The sequence below is a fragment of the Sciurus carolinensis genome, chromosome 2 (assembly GCF_902686445.1).
Source record: "Sciurus carolinensis chromosome 2, mSciCar1.2, whole genome shotgun sequence".
NCBI classification, from domain to species: Eukaryota; Metazoa; Chordata; class Mammalia; order Rodentia; family Sciuridae; genus Sciurus; species Sciurus carolinensis.
In genome coordinates this window covers 115,101,902-115,119,349 of record NC_062214.1, presented here as the reverse complement: position 1 = coordinate 115,119,349, position 17,448 = coordinate 115,101,902, and the positions used below count along the sequence as shown (strand labels likewise).

General features: G+C 37.5%; 1 protein-coding gene across 9 annotated transcripts in view; it reads right to left on the bottom strand.

The window, feature by feature from the left end:
* Positions 1-17,448, bottom strand: part of Meis2 (Meis homeobox 2) — a 200,154-nt gene that overhangs the window by 39,397 nt on the left and 143,309 nt on the right. The gene's annotated exons all lie outside the window — the stretch shown is intronic.

Here is a 17,448-nt window from a genome sequence, read left to right as displayed (position 1 = left end):
ACTCACCAAAGTAGAAAAGTTTATGTGGAACAGTGATATGCCTAAGGTCTAATGGCTATTTAAGACAGATACTATATATTTCTTAACATTTGGAAATAAACATTAGGGGGAAAAAAGCCACCATTCAGAAAAGAATAATTATAACTAAAGCAGACTTAATGACCAATGACTGAAATAGTTTTGCTAAAATTGGTGTGCTGTTGGGTGGTGCCATTTTGGTGTTTTAACCCATTCAGTATCCATAACATGTTAGATATTGCTGAGAACTGCCACACTGCAGGGTTTTGCAGTGCCAATCACAGCACAGTCTGTGTGTTTGATGCCCTCTGGTGTTGTGCGGTGTGTAGAGTGCTCAGGGCCCATGTGGTGACCTGGACTATAACATACACAGCAAGTCAAAAGTTATGGCTTAAACTTGTTATGAATTTAAAATCTAATAAAATGGGAACCATCTGTTGCCATTTTAAAAATTCAATTAATTTAAAATTCAACCACCAACAAAAGGAGGAATAGTGATTATGGTCTTTTTTTAGTTTAGTTAACATATTTCTACCAAACTTATTGGAGTGGGAGGGTTCTTTGGTGGTTGTGTTGTTGTTGCTTGCTTTTGTTCATTTGTTTTTGGGTTTCATCATTATGTGTGTGCACATCTCTCTGGAGGTTCATGGGTTTCATTACATTCTCAGAGAAGGCTGTGACTTAGCAAAGGTTTAGAACTAGTATGTTAGAGTACAATGCTGGAGGAAGAAAAGGCATGACTGGTATACTGAAGGTGGTTTAGTAGACAAAAAGTGAAAGAAAAAATAATTCGTTGTCTATTACTAGGGAGAGGTTACTTCAAATTTGGAAAAACTTGCTCTTTCAAAGATCAGAACTTACAAAGCACCAAAGTGAGTAAATGACTTAGAACTCTGATATCACTCACAAGTAGACCATGAGTTTGACATGAAGCACAAACTATTTTCAACCCCCTCTCCATCATCACCAGCAATAGGCCCTCTAGGAGCAGATTTAAGGATGCTGATCTGAGACATGCAGGGCAACCTGTCCTATTTCAGACTTAGTCTTAAAGCTGTGATCCTGCTGGGCATCATTTCCAATCTGGGCAGCTTGTTGCTTTGAAAGTTAGGCGGATAGCTTGAACTCACTCTTGAACAGATAGGTACATGCTTTCTCAATATCAAATAATTCAGTTTTCCATAGGGTTTGTGGTCTAGGAAAAACATCCTGAGAGTTAGAGTTAAATGTCTTCCCAAGGCCACTACTGACAAGGGACAAGCCCCAGTCTGTGGGGGTGGGGGCATGAGAGAGAATATGAATGTGTGCATTGACTGAGAACCCAACCAGTTACCAAGGAAGCATGACAGCTGCATCGGCTTCACAGAATTCTTCATCTCCTTCATCAGGCCATCTTGCTATTCTTACATGATCTGCAGAGATCCATTTTTGAAGCTGATATCTCAGAACAACATAATCCTTTTAAAATTCTGGACCATAGTACCTCATATTCTTTTTCCCATTTCTTAGGCATTTGTGTAGGTGGGCAGGTAAGCATGGATGTAGGTAGGGAAGAGTGAGGGAATTTGGAGACATAAATCTTCAATTTACTTAGAAGGGACTGAGAGGGAAATCAACAACCTGTGAATCTGATATTTCACATTTTGACACTGGAATTTAAATTGTGCTAAAGCTTTTGTTTGATTCTATTTATATGACTTTCCAAAAGTCCCTTGAATAATCACTTTAGCTCATGCCTCAGTTTACTCGGGGGTACAGATGGGTCTTAGGAAACTATTGTTGGTAAGTACTCTTACAATTGATGCCATAAGTGGTGATTACCATTAAATGGTTGTTACTGTCACCTCTGCCTAAAATCAACCCTATTTCTAACATTTCTATTCTTTTCAAATTTCCTCTTTTCAGCATTAATAAATATTTGGCAGCTATGTATATCACAGAAATGCATTAGGGCATAAAGCTAACATTTTCTTTTAATTTTAACAATGCGCATACTATTGGTAACGAATATTGAAAGAAATACAATGCGTAAGTAGATTTTACACCACATTAGAGTTGTCCAATTTCTCATGTTTAAAATTTTTCTGCATGACTAGAGCCAGGAAGAAATACATGCCAGCATAATTATATGAACAGTTGAAATTTAAACATATTGAAAAGGAGAAGAGAACATGTCCACCCATTTTTTTTTTCTTTTTTTCCCTCCCTCCGTAACAATTCCAAAGATGAGTAATTTCTTTTCATAGAGTCAGGCTGAAGGCACAAAGCTTCAACATTCAAAGGAGGGAGGTAGGGGGAAAAGAAGCTTTTTTAAGTACTGTGCAAATCAATACACAAAAAAATCTCAAGATGATAGTTTAATTAAAATGTGCACAAGGCAATTCATCAGCCTCTTCCCTTGGTGTACTAGCCTCTAGAATTTGCCTTCTGTTTTCTGATCCCTGATGGTTTTAACTCGGAGGCATTTAAAATATCTTTCATCCAGCACCTTTCCACTTAGCTTACATTCCTTGTTTTTCTTTATAAACAAGAAATTGTACTGGCTTTGTGATGTTTGTTATGCTTCATGCTTTTTCATCTCCTGTATGAGTTTTGCCTAGCATGAAATGCTGTCATGCAGTGAAATTTACCTGAGAGCTAAAGAGAGAGAGAGAAAAAAATCTTCCAAGTGTATTTGGTTACAAGTTCATAGCCAGCTAAATCACCGGCAATTTTATGCTACTGGTTATTTCAATTTAAATGTTTATAAAAGTACATATAAAATAAAGTAACCACTCCCATATTTATCAACATGAAAAATCTGCTTGGATTAGACTATACTGGAAGTTGCTTTAAACTACCATGTAGGAAAGTTAATATTTTTCAATTCCTATTATACAGTGTTCTAGGGATCCCTTGGCAGGGACATAAAGCTACTGAACTCTTGGCTCCTTAATAGTTTGACTCCCATTGTAATTGCTTTGCTCACTGGCTGCCCCAGGTCCTTATAATTGGTTGGAGTCCAAGGTCACAGATTCAATATGGTAGGGGCTCCCACTTTTGGATGTTGTTAAGTTTTTAATGGTGGTTTTGCTTCAGTTAGTATCATCTTTTTCAGCTCCCAAACTCTTCTTCTTATTAAATAATTTAGGTAAGTGCCTTGTGATGTTTTTTTACAACCTCCCTCCCCAATCTTTGCATATAGTAGTTTCAGTTCACTCCAAAACCCAATCTAACATGAAGCTTTCGAAGAATTCTTGAAGTTTCTTAAATGTTTCATGTTTTAAAATATATATATATATATACATACCCATTTGGGTGGATTATTAGTATTTCACTTAATAAAATTTATTTAAATCATGATATAAGACTCTCAACTCTTAGTGTCTTACTAATTAATTTTTCACAACATTCAAACAGCATCATAATAATCAGAAAAAGAGAGTTTTAATTTTTGTAAAAGCCAATGCCATAATACACTATGAATAACATAGAAAAGAAATGATATGATGGAGAGTCTTCCTTTTATATATTTTTGAAATAATTCAATAATTGAAATGAAATAGTTTTGGAGGTAGGTATGATGTATTGGAAGCAGTTCTGGGTCTAACTTTACCTTTAACTCTTTGGGTGGCCCTTGGAAAATCATCTGCCCTCCCTGGATCCCATTATTTTTGGAAAATGAGGTTTGATTTAGATTATTTACATCCCTTTTCCACTTAAATTTATTTCATTTAGAGTATCCAATATTTTTCTCAATTAAAAGCTTTGCATTAATAGCAACTGTCCAGAATGGAACTGGAATATTACTTCACATATTAAATTTCCCATTACCTCCAAATAAAGTTTTAGTACCATGGAACAGTTTTTACTACTCGGAGAAGACCCCTAAAAAGCATCTTTTGGCATAGACACCAAATTCCATTTATCACGTCTACATTTATTCAACAGGCACTGTGGCATGTCCCAGGATCATAGAGAACAAAGAGACCATAGTTTCTACCCTTGAGGAATGAGAGGTGCATATTTTAATGGAGTAAAACTTTTCTTCAATTAGTTTTATAGTCGATGTTAAACAAGGATGTCTCCTTTCCTGAGCACAATCTTATCAAAAAGTAAGTGAAATTTAGTCTTGGTAGGCATGTATTCTTGGGAACTATGTGGATTATTTATTATAAAATTTAGCTGAACTGTAATTATGATTACATTGATTGCTATTGTTACAGATAAAAATTTGAGCCTTTCAGATAAAAATTTGAGCCATAAAATAACATATTCTCATAAAACGACTCACTCTGTCATACTAAGCCCTTCCATTATGAATGCCCAGTTTTGTGAAGAAGTTGCAAACATTTCATGTGTTACCCCAAATACAGTCAGGACTGGGTAGATAACAGGGAAAAGTCGGCCAATGCAATCAAGAAGCAGAGAAAATTATTTCAGAAAATCTTTAAACTCACTGAAAAGCAGATTCATTGAGGGATTTTGGGGTTCATTTATATTGCTAGTACCCAGTGAAAATTGACCAAAAATATGCTTATTTTTGAAATAATTTCAAGAGATGAACTTTGACAAAGTAACACATCAAAACAAAAATGTGAACAGGAACCTGTAAAAGAGATTCTTAGGAAGTAAGTCCTTTAGTGAGAAATGGGAAGCAGAGAGCTTCAAAGCAAAGTCTAACTTCAACCATGTCAAGAAGGTGGTTGTTTACCTATGAAAATCTTTCCGTTTGGCCGTCTCAATGGCTTTCCTAAAACTCTACATGTAACTTTGACCGAGTAGGAGAGTTTTTTTTTTTTTTTCTCCTTTCTGAGTAGGGGTACCTACCTTACATGAAGATATTTTTACAAGACCTTATCAAAGCCATCAAGAGAAGGTACTGTGCATAGCCTCCATATAAAAGCTATAAGATATATACTTTTCATAGATAGTACTTCATTTTTCTCTAGTGTTGCCTTTTAAAAATGTATAAATTGCTATGAAAGTGATAAGCCAAAAGTGTATGAATGGTCACTGCCGAAGCAGGTGACTTCAGAGCGGTGCTCACCCACAGCAGAATGTTCATGTTCCACAGCCAGATCAACAGCACACTATTACAAGGATTGTTTTGTTTTGTTGCTGACCTGTCAGGGAGCAGAATGCCAAGGACTTTCACAGAGACAGGGCGGGGGGGCGGGGGAGACAAACAAACCCTATGACATAATTCTACTCTTAGTAAAGATTTTTAACCTTCACAACTATGGAAAATTGGGGGATGTCTATTTAAATCAAAACTTTTATGGCACAAAAACTTACCCTTTTATGATTCTATCCAAATTTGGAAGAAAGATGCACTTTTTGCCTTCTAAACCTTTTTATTTCTTTCTTTTTTTTTAATTTTAATTTTTTGTGGTACTGGGGATTGAATCCAGGGCCTCACGCTTGCTAGCCAAGAGCTCTACCACTGAGTTACACCAACAGCTCCCTACTAAACCATCTTTATGAAGAACTTTGTGCTTCAAATAGACGTAAAACTCCACCCCCCATCCTAGCTAGTCTTTCCAATTGGAGATTATAAACAGTGTATTGAAATCCTGCCCTATATAGCTTTCCGCAGTAGGACGCTCCCATGTGACTGTGGTGTGGTTTTTTTTTTTTTTTTTTTTTTTTTTTTTTTTTCAGGCCTCCTCTGAAGAGCAGTGATTGGTGTGGACTCTCCCTAAGCCCTCAAGCTCCTCCCAGTGTCCTCTGTCACCAAGGCCTCCTCTCCCTCTCTCTGGACAAGCTCCTCTGCTCCCAGGGTTTGAATAACATCTGTACCCTCAGACCTACCTTTCCCTCCCCTGTGAGGTCCCACAGTGCTTCCTGTTATTCTGACCTCTTCCCCTGCAGGGCTCATCTCTATTTTATGCTATCTATTGTGAAAACAAAATCATCTTCCCAGAGAAACCATCAGGCCCCACTCAAATCCGCTGTCATTGTGGAAAGAATCCCCAAGCCCTTGCTCCCCAAGGCACAGAGCCCAGAGCTGTAGCTCCTTTTTCTGTTCTCACCCCATGCTGAATTAGTCACCAAATCCTGCCACGGTTTTTAACAATAGAGATAAAAATTGGTTTCTTTTTCTTCATTTTAATAGCTAAATCTCTGATTCAGGTTTTGTTTAAGTCACCTATACTCCTCCATGACTGGTCTCTCCAGCTCTTCAAATCAATTCAGAATACAATGGTTAAAATCATTTTTCATCTCACTTGCTTTGACTACATTTTCTTTTTCAGTTCACAGGCTTAGAATCATAAAATAATAGAATTTTAAAGATAGAAAGGACCTTAAAAGTCTCCTGGTCTCCATTCTTTAATGAATGAGGAAATAGAGACTGAGAAAGGCTAAATTGCCTAAGATCACACAAATTGTCTGAGCTGGAATTAGACCCAAGCTGCCAATGTCCTGGTCCTTTAACATACCACATTGCATCATCTTTTGTCTGAACACTGAACCTTCCTCTGTGCTGTTCCCACGGTATCCCATGGACTGGGGTGTCCTCATTGTATATCAGGTACTTGCAAATTTCTTTGGACCTAGTCAGGGAAAGCTGGTTTCCTCCCAGACTCCTTTACTCAATATCCCTACTTTCATGTTCTCATACTCCTTCCACCTAACTTCTAAGAATGGTTCCTTCCTCTGATTCAAAACTAACTTCAAATCTAATCTCCTTCAAGAAATTGTATGCTGAGAGCTGCCCTCTTACCTCAATGTATATTTCAAGTACATTTTCTTCCCTAGCCATCTCTCTAGCTTATTTGAATTCAATTCAACATTGAGTTATGGGTACCTACTAAGAGCTAAGCACTGCGGTTCTGAATAATCCCTCTGTCACTTGAAAGGCAGAAAAGCATCCCAAACACTTCAGACAGTATGTCAGACCATCAGCTGGTCTGATCAGAACTCTCATTCATAAAACACAACCTAATTTTATTATTGTGATGCCTAGAAGAATCATTTTCTCTCTGGTCTGATCTAGCAATGGAGGTTCTCTTCATTTTTTTCTTGGTTGCAATTTACTGGTGTTACTGGGAAAATCATATCATCTCCAATGCCAATTTCTTCAAGAAATTTTATTTGTCCTCAGAGCAGATATAGTTCATTATAATATGCTGCAAGGGGCTGCCCACAATTCCTAAATAAAATTGTATCATTAGAAGTATTATTTAAAAATGAGTGAATTACTGCCTGGGGCTGAAAATATTTTTATTGTATAAAGATTTTCTATTGTAATGGAATTTGAGTTATTTATAATGTCTAAAGTTCTGAATTCACTTCATCATCAACTTGATGACAAATTGGCAGGCATTATTTATTTAGGGCATGGATAGGCAAGTTTTCCTTCCGAGACCAAATTATTGGCAATTCTTTAATTAATACAGTAGAAGATGAATTGGGACCGCAGGATATTAGTTCCTGCTGATAATCTAAAAACATGACACTCTTACATCATAACTAATGCTCAAATCCTTAGGGACACAGCATCCTGAAAACGTTACCCTAAGTGAGAACTACAGAGTACATACTTGTCGCTGTGATGGAACCAAAGTGTGGATTTGACTTATCTGCAGAGCTTTGGAACTGGGGCATTTTTTAGTCTGTGGGTTATGGCCCCATTTTGAGAAAAATCTATCGGAGCCTAATGTAACCTAGCAAATCTTTCAAATGAAATAGTCTTGTGGGAGGCAAGTTGTCATTTTCTGACATATTATTTAGGACTCGGCTCAGGTTTCGTTCTTTCTTCTTTCTTCACTTAAACCCCCTGCTCATTCTCCATAAGCGCCATTTTCTAATTAAGGAAAATGAAATTTGTAATGTGAAGAAGGGAGACATGACCTCCCTTGCGAGCCAGTCTCGCTCCTCCCCGCACACCATTAAAAAATAGAATCCAGGGGTGGTTGTTTTTTTAATTGGTATCACTTTGTCTTTAGTGCAAAACACATGGCAATAATTTAGTGAACTCCAGTGTTTCTCTTGTGGCAAATTGATAGCATAATTTTATTATGAGTGGAACAATGACTTCTGGGAGCAGGAGAGATTCTCCCAGAACTACACATAACTCGGTTGACTAAATGTAATACTTGGAGAAGGTAATGAAAATAGAGCCGAGGCTCAGCAAGGACTAGAAGATTTCAGTTTCTCGCTCCTGTCAAAAGGCTACTCAATAAATCACACCTGAAGCTTATTTAATGTCAGAAGCCAGTAAGCTGACAAAGTGCATTGGGGTGCTCCCCTCAGAAAAGCATACAGTGTCATGTGATCTCTGGTCCCTGGACCCAATGGGGTCATATAATCTGTCTATGGATTTTAATAAGTAACCTATTATGTTCCCTTTGGTGCTAATTATTTTACACATCACTTGTTTCCTGTTTACTGACATAGCTTTAGTAATTTCATTATGAAAAATTACAAGAAAAGTTAATCCCTACGACTTGGACTAATCTATTCCACAGGGGTCTTATCCTTTTCTCTTGCACATTCTTCTACACCAGTCCATTCTATAGACACAAACACAACAACACATAACCCAGGGGAATATCACAGGAAACCTTCATATTTAGCAAAGCAAAGCGTCACATTGGGTCACACAGATCCAAAACTGTCAGGATTTAGTGACTCATGGCTAAGAACATATTTGGAATTTAACCTATCTAACCTGGCCTCAGGTAACACAGGAAATAAACCAGCTGTGGCCTATTTCCATTGTATTCTTTCTACAAACCTTTATGAAGAGGAAATTTGCCCATGGGCACTCAAGAATACCTGTGCGTCCTTTTGACTGCACTGACAAATACAACAATAAGAATCAGATTCACAATTTAGGAACCAGACAAACAGATGACTCTGCCCATATCCTTACACATTTGCTACATACACATTAAGTAGTCTCATTCATCAGACTGGAATCAGAACCTCCTCTTTCCAGGACGGTACTTTTCTGAAATTCAGAAAACAGTGTGCAGAGATGAAGAATGCTGGCTTTTTTTTTTTTTTTTTTCTTTTTTACGTATATTTTTTTAGTTGTGGGTGGACACAATACCTTTATTTTATTTTTATGTGGTACTGAGGATGGAAACCAGTAACTCATGTATTCCAGGCGAGCACTCTACCACTGAGCCACAATCCCAGCCCCTGGCATTCTTATTAAAAGTATTTTATAATTTTTAAGTGAAATAATACCCAAAAATCTAGGTCCAAAACAGATGACAGCTTTACGTTGAAATTATCAAAACCTCAGTACTGGATAGGCTAAAATATGCAAATATCAGTGACTATCGTCTTTATGTGTGAGAGTCACCTATTGGTACTATTACAAGGCATTCTTATGATAGACCCTTACTCAAGATGACCCATTCCTTCCTTAAGAACTGAGTGGAAATCATTAAGCCAAGATCATGAAAGAGATTTTTCACCTGAGGGTTTTGAGGTAGATTTGAATCCAGATCTCTGGGGATTAATTCCCTGTTCCACCCACTCTTTGCGTAATCACTGCAGAAGTTTGTTGCTTATCTAAAGGCTTTAAGGAAGTTTGGAACTCAAGAGGTCGACATTAAACAGCCTGAAACCTCAGCCAGCAGGGACTTATCTAAAAGATAAGCTGTATCTAAAGTCACAGGGGAAATCTCATATCTCTCAATGTTTACCTTGCAAGGGAAAAAGAGAAAGAACCTTGCATGTGTTTCAACCTGAGTGCAGAATTAATGATGCTGGATGAGGGCTGGGAGTTAGCTGCAAATCTCTGCAGAATGATCAGTCAGCAAAAATGATTCTGATTCACGCAGGAAAACAAAACAAAACCGGAAGCAAGTTTCTCTATTATGATTACGATAAAACAATGAAGCAGGAAAAAGACTTGAAGAAAGCAATATTGTAAAAAATATCAAGGCTCTGTCTATTTTTCTACCCAGGTTTCTACGAATTTTGAAGATGAAAAAAATTTTTTTTGGTCCTTGTTTGAACACGAGAGAGACTGGTTTGAGTGCCCGAGTTGGGTAGATTTCCTGGGGTAAGCACTGGGAAATACCACCTAGCCAATGCTCACTGGCTCATACTTGAAAAATCCAACACAATGAAAACAGCAGCAACAACTACAAAACAAGTCCTCAAGATCAGGAGGTTAATAGGACCTACATTTACTCATTAACAGAGCAGATTCTCAATTAAGTAATTTTTAGAAGGCTGCTCTCCAGCAAGTGAATGCATGAATGAACGAGTGAAGTGAATGAGGGTCTGGTCTAAAGACTATTCATGAAGCACTTACTCCTCTGAGAGTGAATTTTTGGACAGAAGTTTACAAGTATTCACTACTGAAGGTAATGGAAGAAATGAGGGGGAAAATATACTGAAAAAGTACCACCATAGTAAAAAGGACTAAAAATTTAGAACCAAGTTGTAGCCCTCAAGACTCACTTATAAGAGTAAAAAAATTAGAGAACATAAACAACATGTATTGATACATTCTGATCTATTATTTTTAACCTTCCTTTTAACAGCTTCTTAAAAATTTAGGGGCTCTGTTTCAACATTACATTTATATGCTCCCTTTCTATTTTCTACATTCTGGAAATAAGTTACACATTCCTTAAAAAAAAAAAAGAAATGTTTTTAAAAATACAACTTTTACTTTATCCATCTGTGACTGGGGCTAGGAATACTTACTGAATTAGTTGCTATAGGAGAACTGTATAATATTTTCAATGAGCTATCTTCACTTTTTTCCTACTTAAAAATAAGTAAATAGCTAAGTCAACATCATTCTACTTTAAAATCATGCAACCCACTGAAATATAGACTTTTATTTCAGTGTTACTTTCAGAGACCATGTAGATCATGCCAATTGAGATGGATAAAGGACTTATTGGAGCAAACCTTGTCTCTCTTCCAAATACTAGTATAATGAACTGCAGACGTAGGTACAGCCTTGTGCCTAATGCAGGACTTGTCTGGAGTTTATTGTCTTCATCAATGAAAGCAAGGAGACAAATTCTAAAAATCTTCAACTATCAAATTTTGGACCAAATTTCTTTCCATGTTTAGAGATTTTGAAAAAATGGTAACTGTGAACATGAGAAATTTTATCTTTAAAAATGTTCTCATTTAAATATTTTCTTTAAGGGGCATTTTCTGGAACTGTTTCAAAAACTTGTTGCATTCCTTTTTGTTGTTTTGTGTTTTCCCTGTAGCACTGTACTTTCCTCTAAACGAGGAACTTTTTTTCTCCTCTTATTGGCATTCCAACCCAGCAAAGAAATATGCATCCTGAGATAATGCTGCCAGCTTGCTATGAAAACCATATTTCATTCTTTCTTTGCAGAGCAAAGAGGGAAAAGCACAAAGGAGCTGGTCTAATTGAATGTAAAGGATTGCAGCAAACCTCCCCTTTGAGTCCCCTCGCTGGCATTCCCTTCCTTTATTTCCCCCTCTACTCCTTTTGTTTACCACTTTTAAAAGGCTCTTGCTGAGTCTTAGCTGCTTGCCCAAATTTGGACTGAATCTAAATTTCTGGAAATGGTACTCCCATCACTACAGGATAGGAGGTGTCTAGAAATGCTGATCTGACAGAGCAATGGATAGAAGGCACAGCTGCCTGGGTACAAGAAATATCTTCAATGTTCAGATCATTGTGGGAATTTCATGAATCTGCTACAGGATGGGAAATGGGAAAATATGGTAATACTCCCTCTTATTCAAAATTGGTATGCTGTATGTTGATGTCCTGGGTACCCCTGGTTACATTTGCTGTAAATAGAGGAAAATAAAATCCACTTAAATTTCAGGGCAGTCCCTCTGGTGAAACATTAATCATGTGTGTTTTCCTTTTCCCATCTTTTAATCTCTCTTCCCACTTCCTTTTGGTTTTCTTCTCAGAAAGAATTGCGGCATCCCAAGAAATGATAATATGACCATGTATATTATATAGAGATGGAAAGAGATTGGAAGCCCTACTGCTAACACAGCCCAGTTCTTTCACCCCATGATCAACTGTCAGGAAGAAAACACTCTGGCTTAGCAAAAAACCGCACGGGGCTAGTTGGAACTGCACCCCTTGGCATCTCTGCCTCCTTCCCCAGCCCCGGAATTTTCTGGCATAGGAAACCATCCGAAAGGGAAGCATTTCACCTCCAGCTCTCCAAACTGGAGTTCAAAAGAATGCTTTTTGTATTCATTTCCTCAGCATCGGCAGTTTCAGCACATTAAATGCTGACAATGAATCTAGCACCTGGCAAATCTGACTTGAGATTCAAATGAATTTTTATTCAGAAACATAGATGTTACTAGGAAATAATCACTGAAGACGGCAGCTATGCATTTAACAAATGGCCATGGTGGAAATTGCTGAGCAGAGAGAGGATATTTAGTCCAGCAGGCTTGCTCCCTTTAGGGTTATCTCAACCCCACCTCCCTGGTCTATCACTCTATCCTTCAATCCTTTCTCTCTTGAGATAAAAGTGTCCAGCTGTCTCTGTACCTCATTTAGATTTCTTGCACCACTGGCCAATTATTCCATATGTTTACTACCAAATTATTTCCCTCAATTCCCAGCTTACTCTTGATGTCCTAATATTACAACATATTTCCTGGTGTCTGCTCTCTTTGCAGTAGAATGACAACACACACACCTTTGAAAATGACTTTTCTTTGCTGTAAAGAAGTGCAACCTCTCTTACCACTTACACTGCCTCTTACTAATTAGGCTCCAATTTGGGCTTGGAGGCGCACTGACATAAGACCTGAAAATAGCCTCTGTCTTGAAACCCACATAGAACACTATCACTGCCCTTCAAATGGAAGCAGCAAAGCAAAGTGTCTGTGTACCCAGACCTACCTGGGTTGATAGATTTCCCAGGAAAATGATTGCTTTCCTTAGGCTATCACTCTATTCCTGTCCATATTTTAATAAGGGCTGCAAAGTTCTAACCATACCATCTTTTATTCTCAGCGCACTACAAGATACTTTTTGCACACAAATTTCTTCTTTTGCCTCAGCATCATTCCATTTCACATATAAGAAAACTGATTCACCTGGGTAGGTAATGAGCCTTTGGAAAGAGAAAGGGAAGAGGGCTAGAAAGGGAAACTGATCCCAAGCAAACACTCTTCCTTGGCACAGTTTTTCATCCTAATTGAACAAGTGCCTATACATTCTAGAAACTTGTCAGTGGGTCCAAATTGGGAATGGGTAAAGCAAAACTGCCACTTTCCATGAAGAAGTTCTGCAAAGTGGGTGTCAATTATTTTAAGCTGTTAGACCTAGAAAGATTGTTATAAGACCATTTTGCTGGAAAGGTGCAGCAAGTAGGACACAGATATTTAATCTCAGTTTGGGAAGCATCTATTATGCAAATGAACTCTCTGAACACTCTTTGACTGAAAATGTCCTTGAAATTTAAGTTTTATGCTTTTTAAATTTGGGGATCTGGAGACAGCCTGCTATCAAGAAATACTTTCCTATTCCTAGTATACCTATGTTCTGTCAATAATCACACTTGCAGATTTTGTTTGTTGGCGTGCAAGTTGGCTATAATTATTGCAGTGATATGAATTTTTTTAAGTACAGTATTTCTTCCTTCTAAAATTAATTTGTAAATGGGAGCTTTAAAATTAATCTTGTAATTCTTATGTCATTGAGGAAAGTTACAGGAGAACATGTTAATGTCTTATGATTTTTCCTGTGGTGGTTTTAGCTTAAGGGATTTTAATTGTCAAAGTGAAGACTATGCCACATTTCAATGATTACTATTGTCAAAGATGTATAAATGCATCCCAACAAATTACTTAAGCAAGAACTTCCTCATTAAGAATATTTTTTGTCTTTGTCAATGAATGTAATAAGAAACCTCCTGAGAGTATACCAGAGTGTTAATGCCCCAAACTTCCCTTTAAAGGATCTAACCTTCACAGTTATTTGAAGCCATTTACCTCCTAGGGCTCCCTAATATTACCTCCCTGGCATCAAAGAACTACAAAAAAAAAAAAAAAAAAAAAAGAGTTCATGTAAGAAACTACAAAATTCTATCTTTGTTTAATCGGGAAACTCTGCACAGAAAGTTGTCTGCATTTCAAAAGTTGTCACCTTAAGTATATCTACTTTCCCTGGAAGAAATTGCCATTCCAGTTGATAAACTACTTCATGACACCTTTATTTTTATCATTGTAATAAATCATGTTTCTCTCTCATTTTTACATTTATTTTAATTGTTTCAACAATAGCTACCATCTACTGTATGTGTCAGCACTATGCTGAGCATTGAGCATGCAGCATTTCTTAAAGTCTTAAAACTGTATGAGGAATATGTAACTCTTATCCCCATTTTGCAGATGAGAGGACTGAGTTTAAGGGATTTAGTAATTTGCTGAAGGCCAATTATCTATCGATTGAATGGGGGAGCCAGGACTTGAATCCTATGGGACTGAATGCCGAACCCAAGTTTACCACTGTGTTCTATGACCTTTAGAGCTCCAACCAATATCCATTCAGACTAGGCCAGGTTGCTTCTTCAGTATAGTGAGGTCATTAGGTGGAAGATACTCAGTTCTTTGCTACTCTCCTCTCCCAATGTACACACTTCAATCATTTTACAGCCCATTTGACCCTGCACCAAATAACCAGTCTTATCATCTGTGATTAGCTTTGACAACAAGGAGCACTCATTGAAGATCTGGTTATCATCTTTTTAAAAAGAAAGTCTTAATAAGCGATTGATTATTTATGGACTTCTGAGAACTAACTGTAGGAAAAACTGACTTAGTGTCATAAACTCCACTCCTTTCTCCTGCACCATGATTGACTTGGTTGTGACATCATGTTTGCACGCTCCCCACTATAAATACAGTGGGAAAGCCCATTAAGATTATTCTATCATTGGCTGCTAAGATGCAACACATCTTTAATTCCCTTAATTATCTCCTAAACTTCCTTTTTCCTTATTTGTTCTAAAGTTCATAATTACTGACTGATCTTAACAGGTCTGTTTTTATTGCTTATTGCTCTCATCAAGTACGTGGAGCCATGTTCCATTGCTTATTCCTGCAGATGTTATTTTATGGCACTGCTCAACTACCTTGACCTTGCTTGGCCTTTCTATTTTAAGAGGTAAGTGAGAAACTGAACTGAACAGCAAGCAAGTCCTCTGTGATTGTCTGATCTGTAGGTTTTTCTGTATTACTCTAAATCTTTGGGTACAAATCTTGCAGCATGAAAACTTGAACTCATGGCCCCAAACAGAGAAGTGGGTTTTACTTCCTCATAGCTGCTTGAGTGACATTTATGGTTTGAGAACGATTGTCTCCTGTGTTTCTTGAGTGAGAGCTATCCAGACTTGGAGAAATCATTTCTAGTGTCCTCTTCTCTTCTGTCAGTGAGTCACAGTGTTCTGAGATCATCTGAAGCTGGGTGGGGCAACTCTCTGTGTTGAAGCAGACTCCAACAAGGCATTGGGCAGGTTCAAAATGGCCTAAGAAAGGTGTTCTCTTTTAAGTTTCTATTTTGAAATCCCCAGAAACTGGTTCCCTATATGAAATTCTTGGTAGCAGTATTTGCAGCAGTATCCTCATAAGTCACACCTTATTATCAAAGTTATGAGTAGCCGTTAACTAAGAGCTGGGCCTGAGGGCGAGATTACAGAATTTTTCAGAAGGAAGTGTGAAAATTAGGAAGTTGAAATTATTTTGTAGGGACGTCGCTGTCAACGTGGATGCCATATTATGGAAAGTGTGCCATGTGACAGACTGTCACATCCTAACCCTTGGCATTCTGTGGCAAGTGTGGCTCAAGTAATAGAAAAACAAGGAACCTAAAATATCACACCAACTGAACTCCTCTCGCAGGCCTGGAGGCTCAGTGGGCTTCGGGAAAGAAGGGTGCTTTCTCCAGGTTCCACCCAGTTGTCTGAGAGAAATGCTAGTCTTTAAATACTAAAAATTCTTCACTCAACTATAATGATTACATCAAAAAATATGGGGAATGGATGATATGCAACAGTATTTTGAAAAAGAACAAGCTCAAATGTCAACACCAAGTATCTACGTAGAAACATTTCATTCCCACAAAAAATTCCATTATAATCTCCCACAACTTGCCCAAATTTACAAAAGTAATGATTCTAAAACAACATTAACTGATTGAAGACCACTGTGTATGTAGTAGCTCAGTTTGATATCCCACGTATTATAAAATTATGTGCAGGACTGTCTCCTATAGTTAACACAGAATGTTTTTATTTTATTGTTTCAGACCACTGATAGTTTGGGCTAAGGACATGAACGAGAATATATGTTTACATATATTAATTATATATCTTTACACTATGAGGCTCATATCAATGTATAATCATATACGTTTCCCCCTCTGGAGATTATAGCCTTTATTCCAAGTTTTGGAATGAAGGTATCTTTAAATGTACATAGTTCCAATCTTTAGTAGAAAATTAAAGTGAATTCAAGTCTGTATTGTCTATCCTTCCTTTCTGCCTTTCTTTTCAGGTTAGCAGTTTATTTCTGCATTAATCACCCTGACAGAAGCAAGGCAACTCAATTTTCTGCTTCTGTAGGTAGGCACATCACTTTCTGTACAGCACTAGGCATGAAAAGGGCTGCAGCTAAGCTTTGGTTACTGGTGTAATTGAAATGCTATCCACACTATAGGGTGCATTAAAGTCAGATAACGGCAGTTCCTGTGGCCAATTTAAGTAGCTTGACTTCCCTGGGAAAAAAAAAAATTGCCTGACAGATAAGGCAGACAAACTGGCTAATTCTCCAAGCATGTCTCTCATTGTGATCCTAGAAAAATGAGAAAAAAATGAATCACAGAACCACAAAATCAATTGACCCTCGGGTAGCTCATCAGGCAGCGAGCCTGATAAACCTGAAGGCTTTGTTAATGTCTGCCTGCCTGTGTCCCACAGATAGAGCACTTTGTAAATGAACCTGCTTTGATAAATATATTAAGGAAAGCTGTGAATAAAGGCAGAGACTTCTCATTTGTAAATACAACCTCTGCTACATGGAATTAGAATGATAAAATGGAGTTCCATGTAATTAAGTTTGTATAAGGCCTGAAATCCGTGCAAATACTTTCCCTGAATTTTGAAAGAGAACTGTCAGTTCAATTAATCTGAACATCACCCCAAGAATGTACTGAACAAAATTAAGCTGCTGATAAAACCTGGGCCAGTATTTTGATAAGTAATTCCTATATCATTTCTTGGCCACTGTGATCATTTTATTTAATCCGCTGCCCCTCCTTTTCCTCAGTTACCCTCTAAGCCACGTACAAAGGGTGGATGGTCCATACACCACCACACGGGTAATCTACTGAATCACAAAGCTCAAAATGGAAAAACCTTTTTTCCTATTTAAAAAAAAATTAGGGTAAATAAATTTCTATTAGGAGCTACTACAAAGCCTGTATCTACACTGCCACTCACGGCC